The sequence below is a fragment of the Lissotriton helveticus genome, chromosome 3_1 (genome assembly GCF_964261635.1).
Source record: "Lissotriton helveticus chromosome 3_1, aLisHel1.1, whole genome shotgun sequence".
Lineage (NCBI taxonomy): Eukaryota > Metazoa > Chordata > Amphibia > Caudata > Salamandridae > Lissotriton > Lissotriton helveticus.
Window position 1 is genome coordinate 800,562,299 of NC_136061.1, and position 13,736 is coordinate 800,576,034.

Here is a 13,736-nt window from a genome sequence, read left to right on the forward strand (position 1 = left end):
CACTTCAAGTGAGTGATCAGTCCACCTGAACGGCCTACTTTTGCTAGCAGCATCCGACTTAGCTAGACTAACTAGTCCTACCTAACCTTTAACTATTCCCTAACCATCCTTGATGCTACCAGAAAATTACTGATAGAGATCGCAGGTCACCCGACCAATAAATTTTGCCACTCTGGCTTCGGGCCCATATACTCCAATTCACCATATATACATTGATCAGATGACCTTACAATCTACTACCAATAATCATTGAGTCCCTTTCGATTATTTCCAGTGTACCCGACTTACTATCCACCGTTACGGGTACCTATGACCACGATGGGTCAGGGAGCTAGCTGTAAAAGGAAAGGCAGCAAAATACAAAAGCCAACTTATTGTACTTTATTTTCATGAAATGACCACGGACAACTGAAAATTTTAAAAGTTTTATCTAAAGTTCATTCTCAGAAATCAGTAGATTTACAAGAAGAAGACAATCAATAATCAAGATAACGAAAAGTACATAGCTATAGAGAAATAATGTCAGGATAACCATTGAAATTCTGATATGAGATGCAACGGGGATATGCTATGCAGATTCAGAAGAAAGTTTAAGAATGGACATTCATTAAGGAACAATCTTATGCACGTACTAGAGATTCCCTATTGGAAAAGTTTTATACTATGGTAATTTCAAAGATCCTATATATCTATAGGAGAGTCCAAACACGCTATGCATTAAGGGAATTTCTTTAGTCAGTTTTATACGAGAAAATTATAGACCACATAAGCCAATGGCAAACTGCAATGGAGAAAATGATTTCTAAAAAGGTAAGGTAACATAGGAACACGCTATGAAATTAAATGCAAAATGACTTTAGGATATGCAATGGGTGCGGAAAGCATGGAAAATTATCATATGCAAAGGTATGTCTTTATTGAAGCAAAGACAGAAAATAGAAAGGTGCAGTTTAGAGTTTTCAACAAGATATTTACCTAGACTGGTGTGAAAACCAACCCTGGCCACGGGTCAGTTAAGGGCAGGAAATACCCCCAGGAAGGACAGACATCAACGGGACAGCAGGTGCAGAATGGACACCCCAGGACAGGACAGGAAACCCAGATTAGGATCAGGACAGGACCACCAGGACACGACCAGCACCCGCAGTTTGGAAGTAACGCCTGCGCTCCACCCTCTCTGCAGCTATCAGTCAGGACCCCGATTGGGTCAGCGAACTCCCAGCAAAAGTGCTCCGCCAGCACTTAAGGTTTAGTAAAACCTTAGTCTATGGTCAATTTCGGACAGAGTGCTCCGCAGCGCTCTGTATCTTCAGTCACCTATTGAGTGCGTTGGGTCAGTGACAGGTCAGCTATTCAGACAAGTCGGACAAATTCCCTAGGTGAACCTAGGGTAGATATACTGTTTTGGGACAGTGTACCACCCCCCAAATGTTGCAAAGTGTCAGAATCCCCATTTTCGATTGGTCCTAAGGTAGGAGTTGGTTAACACACCAATCAGAACAGACTTCTGCAAGTCCTAATTTGCATTCTAAGGTACCGCCTAGCAAGATTGGGGTTCCCATGAGAGAATATGCAGAATACAATAGAAATAATGTCATTGTATCAAATCAGGAACATGATTTCTCTATCCTCCTGGGTCAGAGGTGGCGTTCTCAGGAGCATTTTGTCTGTGACTGCCAGCTGGCTGAGTTCCACCGCTCAAGGCTACGGCTGCCTGGGCTGCGCGGTCATGCGCAGAAAGGACCCTCAAGATGGCTCTCGACCCAGTTGGACCCCCCGTTTACCATGGTACATGAAAAGTAAGCGAAAACAAATTAAAACATAGAAATAAATGAATGAACTACATAACATGATTGTGTACTTATGAATCATCACTATAAAAATATACTATGCAATTATTTATTAGTGCAACAGACAAAATCACAAAGCAGTGGTGTAAGCTTCACCTCGTTACAAGAAATCGCGGCCATTTTATGGCTATTACGCATGCGCACCCTTTCCCTCCAAATGTGACTGCGTCGTGTCACGTGATTATACCTAACGCATGCGCAGAATCAAATTTCAAGCAGCGTCCATTTTTAAAGACAAGGGTTATTCGTATTAGTGAAACACATAGGCAAGCATCTCTATGATACCCACGCACATTCAAAATACATAAAATTAGTAAAAACGAACAATTGGAGTTACGAGATTATAATAGATTTTCAAGGTTCTTGACTCGAGCAAGTCGCAATGCGAAGTCTTGCTCTATCAACATAACCTCCCATGGGGCATCCACCAATCAGGTTCTTGCACTGTTGACTATGCTACTGACACCGTAAATATTAGAAACCTGCAGCATTCACACGTCATTGTAAAAGTCAAAATACAATTTAATCGGAATCATTTAAATAAACACAATCGAGAATGTGAATCTAGTCTCGGGGCATGCACCCTCATTCACCTAGCACCTAATAGCATATTACAGGTGTTATAGCAGCTAGTGCATTATTTGACAGATGAGCACTGCCCTCTGTTTAAGGTAGCTGTTCAATGTCATATTTTTAGGGATTCTCCAGCTGTTTCCACTGGTTGGAAACCTCCATCTAGGAGGGACCTTAATCTGATACTGCCACATTTAACAAAATCGTCTGTCAGCCCATGGACTCAACCATGCAAAACCTGCTTTCTGGGAAACGTGCATCACTTGTAGGCATTTCCTCTGCCAGAAAGATAAGCAAACTTTAATCTCTCAGCTTGTTGGAGCTTTAGATTATTTTTCTCAGGTAGATGCTCAAAATTCATCTATCGCTCTCATACTATGAGCATACTTGCCTCTACGTTTCATTCCAAGGAAACCTGCATCCTTGAAGAGGCCCTGCACTCTCTAAGACTCTATCTCATACCGTAAAAAAATAGACTGGATAGCACCAGCGGGAGGACCTCTGTTGGGTGAACCTCCATTTTAGTGAATTCCTAACATGGGGAAAACACTTTTTATCAAAGAATGTGAGGACATTCAACAAAAACACAAGAAAAAGGGACTGCATTGTGCAGTTACTCTTGCCTCTTTTTCTCCTGCCATGTATTTGTGCAGAGATGCTAGGATAGCGATAGTGTTAGACATATTAGGGTATAGATAGCGTTACTGGAAAATAATTCGCCTTAGAGGTTCTAGAGTTTAGGTAGGTGTGTAGGTACTAAGAGATAGGTGGATGTAGTGATGCTAGCATATAGGTCGAGGAACTAGGATAACTGTTGGTGAGGTACTAAATGTAGATGTACTAGTACATTGATGTGGCACTATGTTATAGGCAACAGCAGTGGTACTAGAGTATATATGGGGTGGAGGTACTACTGAGAAGGTAGGGATGAGGTACTAAGCTATGAGCAAAGGTGGAGATACTAAGGTATAAGCAGGTATATAGTTTCCATGGCATAGACATATGTAGACATACTACAGTATAATCAACGGTACACATATTTAGGTATCGGTAGGAGTAAAGGTACATGGCTTTATGTAGGGTTAAAGGTACAGTAGTGTATGTAGGAAGATAGGTGATAGAATATAGATGAGGTAGAAAAACTGGTGTAGAAACCGAGGTAAAAATATAACACATTGTTGAGGAGGGAGATGAGGAAGAATATTGAGTATAGGAAGAGGCATGAAGAGATGAGATGACAAACAAATAATACAGTGTGGGCATTTCCCTCCCATCAACCAAGATAAAAAAAGAGGTAGACAGAGACGATAAAGAAAGTGGCCATAGTGGAGTACTTGACATAAATGAAAATCAATGGATCTATTTAAGCTTGCATAAACATGGCAGACACCTTAAAGATGTTTACTATAAGGAATGGGCCATCCTAGGAATGGTATCTGCAGGAAATGGGTCTCTTTAGAGTGCTTTCCCTTGCCTTTTTGCTTTTCTCCTTTCCAATTTTCCGCTAATCTGGATGCAAGCCGTAGGACTTTTTGTGCGTTTGATACTGTTGTGCAGTGCCAAAGCAGTGTGTCATCATATACATACTGGCGATTGGTGTACGTATTATTGGCTGGTTCAAGTTAGCTGTAAGTCCCTTGTCAAGGAGTAAGACATATAGCTGGGGCATGTATCTCGAGTGCTCCTCCATGGGTCTGCCACACTGGTTGTGCCATCCACTGAGGAAGCTCATTGATTGTGCCACAGGTTTGCCCTTGTGGGGTCTGTGCACACAGGTTACTGTTACTCTACTTGGCATTTAAAAAGCTGAGTGCCAAGGTTCTGCATGTCTCTTGCTGTATTGGAGTTCTCCCTGGTGACTGGGTGTGGTGTTGGGAAGAGGTTGGGTATGTGCATGTATGGTAATGAATGGCATTGGTGGTGTGTTCAGAACAGCGGGGCTTGCTTCTCACATTGGGTTAGCATGAGGGGGTGAAGGGAAAGGCTATCGAGCTGTATTTCTTGAGGGAAGAATAGTAGCAGTATAGTGTTTGGTATTGATGAGTCGTAATGGTGAATCCTCTCTGGTAGTGCGAATGGTTTGACATTATGATGATGGAAATCTCAATTTGGGAAAGTGGGTATTTCGATGTTCGTGGCTCTGCATGCTTGTTGGCCTGTTTCCTATTTCACATGTGGGTGCTCGGGGGACAGCTACATCTGTGCGCTCCCGATAGAAGACCATAAACTTTGGGCTCAAGGGAAACTTTGGATCTCTGACTCTGAGGGACCTTTATGGGACGGTTACTTGGGGTGGAATTGGCACCTGCTTTCCAAGGAGCATGATGTTGGCCCCATTAAAGATAGTGATCAAACCTCCTGGGGTAGTATGGCAGACAGGACAACATTTAGAGAGGGCCTGTGCATTTTAAAAGAGGCCTTTTGAACTGATCGTATCTTGAAAGGCCAATGTGGGTATAACTACTGGGCCTCTGGCCTCCGTAAGTAGAGACGCTGTTGGATTTGGAACCATACTATGTTGGTTCGGTACTGGGACATCAACATGAGGAATCTTTAGGGCAGGAGGGACGCACCTGGACCATCCGCAGACTTGTGGTTGTTTTGAGCTTCTTGTGCTCCAGGAAGAGGACTATCACTTGGTTGGATTGGTCTGGATGTTGCTGGCCTGCAGCAAAGTGCCAACTGTCGTGGCCTGGGTCCTGAGATACTCTCCAAGGGCAGGTGAGCTGGCCTCCTGTCCACAAGATCCCAGGGACACAAGGATCTCACTGTCTCCACAAGATCATAAAGACCGCACTGGGTGCAGCGGAGACAGGTGGAATTGATCATTGGTTGGGACAACAACCGTCCTGACGTAACCATCATTACACTATGGCAGAGGAGTGTGCTCGGAAAGATCAGCAGCCATTTGAGGTGCTGGGACGGGAGGAGTTTGAGGAGTGCGGGGAAAGCTTGCAGAGTCTGAGGCACCCAACACAAGCGAGCAAAATAACAGCTCTTGATGGTAACCGATTAAACTGTCCGTCCATTGAAGTCTTAAGAAATGAAAATAGGAAACTGCCTTTCCAGGTTTTACTGGACTTGTGTATCCCCACATTTGTGCCAGATTTATGGGAGAAAATTGCTTTGGTACTTAATCCCACAAAACAAGAGCCAATGCACACTCATCATAAGATGACTGCTAGAAGTCCAATAAATTCGTATTGACTACTACAGGTTTATACTTTGTACCTATCGTTGTGGAAATCCCATGAGATAGTCTAAACAAAATCACCTGAGTACAGCAGCAGGATGAGACTCACAAGAGGGTTGTCATCAAGCCAGTACCTAAACACCTCCTATTTAAACTGTTTATTTAAAGTGATAAACAATCAAGAAAAGCAACGAAAACAGCTAGTAAGACACTAAAAGCTCCTGTTTTATCATTCTTCTCAGTGACATTATTTTAGTCTTGGACCCAAAGTACTCTGCATTTGCTATAACCTCTGAACCCTCACTTTTTTAAGCAGCTTTTGAGCTCCACATTTATGCGCTTGCAGGTGGCAGCAGTATTACCACATTGAGACAGATGGAAATCCTACATGTGACAATTTTACGGGGAAAAAGTGTTTTATGGCTGTAAAATTAGGGAGGTCACTTTAATGGATTTTTGACGGAAGCTTCTCTCATGCCACGTTTTTTGGAACTATATGCAACTTTATGGTAATTATGTGCCATCAGTTTCCTTTGTTGCCAGCAATTTGTGGCATGCATTTTTTACACCGCCATAACTATATTTTATAAAAACCTCCACTAGTGCAGAGGACCAATGCAACGTTTGCCCACATTCAAAACGACCAAATGGAATCTTCCCTCCTTAAACCATTGTTTTATTCATTTGAAGTCTTAATTGCAATCATTACTATGACTCACACTCCGCTGCGATAAATGACTCCAAAGTTATGGCATATTCTTAATCTATCACTTTTCACAACCACACAGTGACAGTTGTTCGGACGAAAATATAGTAACTTTGAAATTTCCACTTTCTGAATATTGACCTCGAATGTTCAGCGTCCGAAAATCACAGTTGATCTCAATTTTTTTTTTTATTTTTTTTTATTTTTTATTTTATTTATCATTTTGCAAAATCAACATACATAAAAACTCTTAGGTGCAGCAATGGTGCTTCTGTTACAATCCTTTCACAATCAATACAAAAATCAGAGAATGCATCACAGTTACGAAGAATTAATTAGGCAAATCATCAGCAAACCAATGTCTCCTGCCACGCAGAGGCAGTACCGCAGCGGCTATGCAGGGTTAGGGTTCACCAGTATCAAGTACCGAATATATCATCGTACATAAGGCGTTGGGGTCGCACAAAATCAAATATCACAATGATTCTAAGCAGAGTCATTAAGGTTCCTCCCTAGATAGCATATACACCGTATAGGGACCCCAAATGTCCCGTGGCCGCGATGCCGCTGGCAATCCCTCTTGATAACAAATTAATTGGTCCCGGCAGTAGGCCATATCCTGCAACCAGACTTTAACCTCCGGTACCCGTCTCCCCCCCCCAGCACTTGGCCACCCTACGCTTTGACAGCTGCAGGGATAACACCACCAATTTACGTGCACTCACCGGTATCTTGGATACTATTCCCAGCAAACATACTTTGATATAACAGTCGATCTGAACCTCTGTTATGGCAGACAAGGACTCACTCACACCTCTCCAGAATGTAAAGATACGGTGATAGGCCCACGCCAGATGCAAAAAGTCAGCACCTTCCGCCCCACATCGCATGCAGCAATCCGTATCTCTCAATCCATACTTATGTAGTTGTACAGGGGTATAGTACCACTGGTAGAGATACTTATAATGTATTAATTTGAAATTACCGTTGACCACAAATCCACCTGTCATGGCACAACTTTCAGCCCATTCTTCATCTGTTAATGGTTGTGGAAGACAAGCATCCCATCGGCCCCTAGAACGTGTATCCACCTCACCTTCATCCAACTGCGAGGTATGATAGAGGCGGGACACCAGCTTCGCGCGAGTGTTAGTCGTGTACAGCAGTTGCAAGGCACCTAGAGTCTCCTGCTCTTCAGGAAATTTCGGATAGTGTGTGCGCACAGTAGCCCGGAGTCTCGCATATATAAAAGTAGCCATAGTCACATTCCCTCCTCGTGCCAGAAAGATGTGCAGTGTAATAAAGGTACCCGATCTGAAAACATCACCCACTACCTGAACCCCAGCCGCTTGTAAAGTCTGAAGAGCCCCTTTTTCACACTACACAGATATACCAGCATGATGCAATAAGGGCATTGCCGCGGCATACAATGGCAATCTACCCGCACTTTTTCCCAGCTCGAACCATGCTCGTGCAGTCCATTGTACCGTATCCACCTCGTATTTCTCGTACACAGAGTGTGGGTTCACTATCATGGACTGTAGGGGAAGTGGATGGACCGCACCAGCCTCAACCGCCACATGCTGCGTGTACGGTGGAGCCGTAAGCCAATAAAAAACAAAGTGGGCCTGAGCGCACAAATAGTATAAGCGCATGTCCGGGACAGAGAACCCTCCTAGTTCATAAGGCTTTGTTAATATGTCCCACCCTATTCGCGGCTTTTTACTTCCCCAAGCAAGTGTGATCAGTAGGGAGCGAAGCGTCTTAAAAATGTGAGATTTCAGGGTAATCGGCACATTAACAAATAAATATAAAAACTTAGGCAGCACCACCATTTTTATCAGGGCAACCCTTTCAGCAAATGACAATGGCAGCTTAGTCCATCTGGCCACCTGGTCTTCAAGTTTGGATATGGCCACCCCGTAGTTAGCCCAAACAATTTCTTGTGGGTCCCCATGCACCCAGACACCCAGGTAGCGCACGGGGTCTGCTGCCCACTTCAACGGGAAATCCAGTTCAAACAAGGTGGTGCTGTTCGTCAGCAGTAGTATAATGGATTTATCCCAATTTATAGCTAAGCCTGAAAACCACTCAAAACAAATGTACTCTCTTATCACCCCTTCCAAATAACGTTCCGGCTCCCGAACATACAGGACCATATCGTCCGCGTACATTGAGACCGCCAGTGGCCGTTGATGAAACCGAAGCGCCGACACAGCGTGCCTCTGTTTCAAAATGCATGCCAACGGTTCCAATATAAGAGCAAATAAAGGCGAGAGCGGGCACCCCTGCCGAGTGCCCCTTTGGATCGGAAAGGCCCCTGACACCCACCCGTTAACCCGCACACGGGCCATGGGGTCCGTATATAGCAATTTAATCCAAGCAGTAAACAGATAGGGGACACCCATCCGATGCAACACTGACAACATGTAACGCCATGCAATTGAATCAAATGCTTTGGCAGCATCCAATAGGACTGCCGCCGCCGCCAGTTCAGGCTTGAGTAGATGCAGTACCGCAAACAGCGCCCTCAGATTGTGTGTCGTGGAACGCGCGGGGACAAACCCCGATTGATCTGGTTGAACCATTACAGGAAGCAGGAAGCTCAATCGCGTCGCCAAAACCTTTGCCAATATTTTAACGTCAGTATTCATCAGCGATAACGGTCTGTAGGACTCACATTTATCTAGCGATTTGCCCGGTTTCGGCAAGGCAACAATCAGCGCCTCACGCAACGTATCCGGCAGTCGTCCCGCCTCCAACGCCTCTGCAAACATTGCCGTTAAGTGTGGTAAAACCAAATCAATATATTCTTTATAATATTCAGGGGGAAGGCCATCTGTTCCTGCTGCCTTCCCGTTCGGTAGCGCCGCAAATCGCATCTTTAAGCTCTCCCTCCGTTAAATGATGCATTAAAAAATCCTGCTGCCCCTTCGATAACCAGACCAAAGCCACGTCGTCTAAATACTGTGCTATTTCTTCCTCAAGAGCTGACTCCCGATGCTCATACATATTCTGATAAAAACCTGCAAACTGCTCCAGTATGCCATCGTTATCCATCACGGACATGTCACCTACCCTGATTTCCTGCACCCCACAATATTTAGCCCATGGTTCTTTAATTCTATCAGCCAGTGCGCGACCTGATCGTCCACCCTCCCCATAATATCGTGCACTACTCCGTTTAGACATATGTTTCACCTCTTGCTCAGCCAGCTCATTATATTCATTTACTTTCGACCTTATACTAGCCAGCAGAATTGAATGTGGCGTTTCTTCATATTTCCGCTCCAATTCCACTAGTTCGCCCTCTAGCCGGCCCATAGCACCCCTCAACGAGTGAAGTACCCCCGACCGTAGACCTATGCATGCCCCGCGTATTGTAACCTTAAACGCCTCCCAGATGGTACCCGCTCCCTCCACAGAGCCTAGATTTGTTGCAAAGTAACTCTCTATAGCTTCGCGCACAGCTTCATGGTACACAGGGTCTAATAGCGCTGTGGGTTGTAGTTTCCACGTAAACGGCGGAGGCGCATACGTAGGTAGAGCCATTTCAAGTAGCACTGGCGCGTGATCTGATAACGTGCGAGGCAGATGGACAGCCCTCGTCACCCAACCACTGACATCCCTGGTTGATAACCAGTAGTCCAGACGAGACCAGGTATCATGCACATAGGTATAACAAGTTCCCTCTTTCACACCCTGGTGCCGCAAGCGCCATACATCAACCAAACCCAATACAGTCATGCCATCTTTCACCGCCTGCACTGCCTTCTTATCAGAAGTCGGTCGACCCATCTTCCTGTCCACTTCACGATCCAGTACCACATTCAGATCTCCCCCACATATGATAGCAGACGCTGGCAATGTATAAACCGTATTCCACAGAATTGTGTCAAATTCCGGGTCATCCACATTTGGGCCGTACACGTTGACCATTGTAATCAAAGTACCACACAGCACCCCATGCAATATGATGTATCTACCCTCCTTATCAATTTCCTCGTAGTTACTAACAAATGGTACATTCTTCTTAATCAAAATCATGACCCCACGAGCATAAGATGAATAATTGGAGGCCACCCTAACCCCTGCCCACTGCCTAGCCACAGAGTTGGCATTATGCCCTGTAAGATGTGTTTCCTGCAGGAATGCCACTTGAACATTGTGTCTATTTAAATATCCTACTACCTGTCTTGTTTTTTGCCGCCTGTTCAGCCCCCGCACATTCCACGTTAGCCAATTGATTTTGCCTACTTTATCCATTTAGGACAGATAGAAATCGTAACTTGTGCTAGAAGTCGAGTACCTCTCCGTCAGTAACCAGTAGTAGCATTCGTAAGCATACGCTGCACCTTATGCACACACACGGACACCCCCCCAACCAACATGCAATAAACTAACCCCATATCCAGATCCCATCCCCACCAACCCTCCGCCCACTTCAGAACACCCAATCTGGCAAATCCTTCCCCTGCCCCCTTCACCCACAACTCAACAACATTGAATCTTTGGGGTACACCCATGCGGGGGCGTAGATGCGCTATCCTCCCAGTGTACATGAGGTGACCAAGCATCAATATTAAACACCCAACACTTTATCACACTACATGCTCTTTGTAGCACAAAGATCAGTCCTTGCCTGCACATATAAAACCAAAGCACCGACCCTCCTACCCGTTCCAGAAAATCAGAGGAGCTTACAAACTAAATTGAGATCATCCCAACCATCATGGTTGCCCCTAGCATTCAAAAACTGAGGTTCTTTTAGATTAACCATATTGTAGCACTAGCTGCCTAGAGCAGCATATGTTCTACTCACATTCCTAAGCGATATAGTGCAACAAATGTACAGTGCATACCCAGACATAGTGACATCAAAACACTCCATAATGCCCACATCAGCACAGATGCAAGTCTCTATGTTATTCCTCCCCCGAGTGATCCTCTGCCTGTGCACTGGCCGAATCGCGCTTTCACCGCTTCAGCTTTTTTGGAAATTTCATTGCAGCCTTCCGGGAGGTGAAAATCTTATTGTCTGCAGCTGCACCTATACGTAGCCGGGCCGGATATTGCATAGCCTACTGGACTTCTTCTTTTCGCAAGAATTGCTTCACATTGTTGAATTCCCTCCGTGCTGCCTGAACCGCAACTGTACAGTACGGGAAAAAGGGCAGTTTATTCCCGTTATATTCAATGGATCCTTTCTCTTGTGCCAACCTCAATATTACATCCTTATCTCTGTAATTCAGAATGCGCGCTATGACAGGGCGCGGTGGGGCCCCTGGCACTGGTCTCGCAGTCAGCGAACGATGAGCGCGCTCAACAATGAACATGCGCGATAATTGGTCAGCGCCAAAAATGTCCACTATCAAACGCTCCATAAACTCCTCCATTTTGCCCACATTTGCGGACTCCGGCAGCCCCGTGACGCGGATATTATTGCGCTGGGACCGCGCTTCTAAATCTTCGTTTTTCGCTTGAATAAGCGAGAGGACCTTCTCCATGTTAAGCGCCTTGTCTGAAACCGTCGTGAGACCATCCTCCACCTCCCCCATTCGCGCATTCTGTCTCTCCAATTGCGTGGACATATGGTCGAGCCTATGATTAACTGCTGCCATACTGCCCTCAATGGCTTGCAGCGTCTTCTGCATTGCAATCAATGTGGCCTCCATATTCTGGGAACACTCCGCCATGTCCGCAGTAGCAGAGTCCGTTTCAGACTGTTGTGTGGACACCGTCTGCCGCCTCCCTTCAAACGTTCGCTTAGGCTGATTGCAGTCCGTCCGGCCCATAATGAAAGATACAGCCCAGTTCTGAAAACCGATGCGTCACTAGAGCGAGAATTACCTGCCCTGCACTCGGCCCTTTACAGTCTACACGCACTTCATCAAAATGGAGGCCAGAGCAGCACACTCAACGTGGCAGGTTGATACCTTTCCGTCCAAGTGGCCCGCACTCACAGCAAATTTATAACGTCTGAGACCCACTTGTACTGTCTTGTACCTTCTGCCTATTATGTCCCAGGAGCTGTCACACTGTGCCTCTAAGGTATCCAACAAGGACCAAAGCTCTCTGTCCCATGCCTTATACCCCTGAAGCTGTTGCCAGGCAGCCGACCAGTATCCCGTCCTTCATCCGCCCGCCTCCAATGGAGGTCGGTGATTTGCGGCCCACCTCACAGAGCCTCCGTCGGCGCTCTCCCAGTCAGCACACCACTTGCAGCCACCCAGGCCTCGTAGCTGCTCCGCACCTCTCTCACGTCCTTCCCCAGTGGTGCCGTCTCAACCCACGCCCCCCCGGCCGCCCACAGCTCGCAGAGGCGGAACCCAGAACCCGGCCTCGCGCCGCCTCCGCAGCCCCAGCCACAGCCAGGCCCCGACCCCACTCACCGCAGGCAACCCAGGGAGAGCGCGGGTCCCGCAGCCGTCCGGCAAGACAACACCGCTTCCGCAGCAGCAGCCCCTGGCAGGCGCACACCAGGCAGCGTCACGCCAACTCGATCGCGGTCGTCCGGCCACTTCTTCCGCCGCTTTTCGTTGACAGGTAGGCAGACTATGTTATCCTTCAACGCCGCTCCTTCACAGCCGCTCCAGCGTTATTACCAGAGGTCAGCACTCCAGGGACCGTCTCCACAGTACGCTAGCAGGGTCGATGTAAGCAGTCTCCGGCCCGAATCAGTCCGCCATGTTGTAAGGGCCTCACCGCTCGCAAAGCAGGACCACAGCTTTCGTCCCACAAGGTTCTCAGCCCTCGCAGTAGCTCGACTCCGCTCACCGATCTTCAGGACAAAGTCTGCCCGCAATTAATAAGGCAAAAGCGCTTGGATGTGGCGGATTAATGACGGATGTTGGCTCGGTCTGGCAGAGCCTCACAGAAGTGCGGCCATCTTGCCGTGCGCCCTCTAGCGCCCCCCCCCCCCGATCTCAATTTAGTTTATTCTTGATAATTGCTCCTAAGAGGGTAATACAGTGTGGCTGAAGAGGTTGTTGCCCTCATTAAAATGTTAGGAAGACCATACGAGGATAAGCAGATATCTTTCAGCAGAATTGTCAATTTCTTCATAAAGTCCTTATAAATTAGCCATGATCAACATACATCCATGTTCATGTTGAGGGGCGGTGGTGGAGGACTGTCCATACACAGGAACTTTAGTTTATCCATAGCTTATGTGACATGACATGTACTCATAGGGCGACCGTACCTTGCTGTAATTTGAAAAAAAAACCTCAACAAGAGATTATGCAGATATACCGCTGAAGATTTACTGGGGTTTTAGCCTCACAATTCAACAGACCTGGGGTCAGAGCAGGAATACCCTGCACACTTTGAGAAATTCATGGTGATTCTGAGTTTAGGTAACATAGGGCTTTGCTTTTACCCAAACTGAAGGGATTACACCTTCTGCTGTGGG

At 46.3% G+C, this 13,736-nt stretch overlaps 1 protein-coding gene and 1 long non-coding RNA gene across 6 annotated transcripts in view; one reads left to right on the top strand and one right to left on the bottom strand.

Annotated features, from left to right (window-relative positions):
* LOC144822965 (uncharacterized) overlaps positions 1–13,736 on the top strand; it is a 441,318-nt gene that overhangs the window by 150,385 nt on the left and 277,197 nt on the right. The gene's annotated exons all lie outside the window — the stretch shown is intronic.
* Positions 1–13,736, bottom strand: part of LOC144822967 (uncharacterized) — a 98,089-nt gene that overhangs the window by 59,941 nt on the left and 24,412 nt on the right. The gene's annotated exons all lie outside the window — the stretch shown is intronic.